A 2,223-nucleotide genomic window follows, 5' to 3' on the forward strand; every position below is an offset into this window, starting at 1 on the left:
AACAGGAAATAAAAAGAGATAATACTACACGGCTGCTCCGTTGAGCTCTGTGAGGCAGTGTGATGTCGTGGGAAAACTCACACCGCCATGCTTGAGGGTCCGGATCATGGATGCTCTAGTGAAAGATCTCGAAACAGTGGCCTCCAGTAAGTCTCGATCTTTTTGCCTGTAAAATGAGGCTAATTGTGCCTATCTCATGAGGTTGTCCTGTGGATCAAATGAAAGAATTGTCCTTTCCTGGCCCACATCTTTTCCTGTTCTCCCATTAGCACAGGGACAGAATGCGCATTGGAAGCTCCTGGTCAATCCCAGCTTTAAATTACTCTCTTCTGCTCAGAGCCTGCTCTCTGTCTAATCTCACCACCTGTAATAAATCCAGATTTGAGGCTGTGCTTGCTTGGACTCCCCTCTGCTTGTGAGCAGCCCATGTCCCTGAGTTATCTGCCTGGTTCATGAATTCAGTATGTATATGGGGCTCTGGATTCTCTTCTTGGCTCAGGCCACCCAACCTATGCTGCCCTGAGAATAAGAGCGACTCTGCTTCAGTTTCCTCTCACTTGGGTTCAAGCGTGGCCTGCGAGTCTCTCTGATTTTTCTCTTAGGTGAGAACATCCTTCTGGTATCCTCCCCATAGTGGCTCCCACCTGTGCCTCTCATTGAAAGGTAGAGGATGGCCACACAGCTGTACTCCATGCCTGTGACATCTCAGGCCTGGGGGAGGACAGGGTGAGTCCTGTCCACAGCCTGCTCCAGCCGAGGCCTCAGATACTTTCAAGCTTCCTGGAAACATTACATTTTCTTATTCCAGAAGTAAAGGAAACTTGAGATGAATATAACTGCTCAAATAATTAGGGTCATGGCATATCTAGGAGTTCAATTATACTCAGAAGAGGAATTATAGGAGGAAAGAAGAGAACAGAAGAAATGATAATTTAAAAAAAAATAGAAGAAAAGATCCCTGAGCTGAAGAAAGCCTTAGGTCTTTAGTTTAAAAGGACGAAGGCATTTAAAAAATAAATTTATATTGCTTTCTATTTAATTTATGTTGTTTTGATACAATCAGTCAAGATATCAAAAACATTATTATCTCTACATTAACTAATTTCAGAATATTAAAAAATGACAATTTGTGTACAAATTCAAACTTCTCATCTTTTAATTAAAAATATGTTTAAATGTTAGAAAATTGGTGAAAAACTGACATTATACATGACAAAGACATAAATATGTGTGTGTGTATAACATATATATAGATATATATAAGAAAAAGATCTGGGTATAATAAAACCTGGTGAATATAAGGCATTTTAAATGAAAAGAGACATACACCTGTGTTTTCCTTGGTGATCTCTGATTTTCAAAGATAATGGAAAAAAAGCCCTTATAAGGATGGAGAGAGAGAGAGAGAGAGAGAGAGAGAGAGATTATATGCTGTTTGCAGAGGGGAAGAAAGTGATGTCGACAGGCTGGCATCTGGTTCTCCGCTGCAATACTAAATACCTGATGAAGAGGTTCAGCATCTTTAGGATTTTGAAAGGGAAGATTGTAGAGGAAGAATTTCTATGCTAAATGATACTATTCAGCTGTGATAGCAACAGAAATATATTTTCATACTTTAAAGGATTGTACCTGCCTGTCTCATGAACACAAGTCATCCTCATACCTTTCCAGCAAGAAAAAAGTGTTTGAAGAGGTCCCTCTACCACCAAGAAATGAATCAAAATTCAAGGGAGGGAAAGACATGCTAAGAATACGAAAACCAATAAAGCAATAATCTACTGTGCAAATAACTATAATACATAAAGGTATAAAACAATGTAAATGTTAAAAAATAATTTTTGAAAAAGTTACATAAGGCTTTATAATAATAATTTGTTTCTAAAATTCCATATTATTTAAATAAAGATTAGTGGGGAGGAGGTGAAGGGAAATTAGAGTACATTTTTTGTATTATTTGGGTAATGTTAGTAAATATTATTTTATTTTAATATTGATAGAAAAGTGCAGGTATGTGTTTGAACATTTAAAGATAACACTACTTGCAGAATGATATAATATATTTGAANGATTAAAACAAACCAACAAACCAACAAGCTTCTTGATTTAAATAACATTAAAAAATAATTACTGGGCCAGCCCGGTGGTGCACTGCTACAGTGCACTGCTTGGGAAGCGCGGAGGCGCTCCCGCCGAGGGTTCAGATCCCACATACGGACCGGTTCC

The sequence above is a fragment of the Galeopterus variegatus genome, unplaced genomic scaffold, assembly GCF_000696425.1.
Source record: "Galeopterus variegatus unplaced genomic scaffold, G_variegatus-3.0.2 Scaffold2321, whole genome shotgun sequence".
NCBI classification, from domain to species: domain Eukaryota; kingdom Metazoa; phylum Chordata; class Mammalia; order Dermoptera; family Cynocephalidae; genus Galeopterus; species Galeopterus variegatus.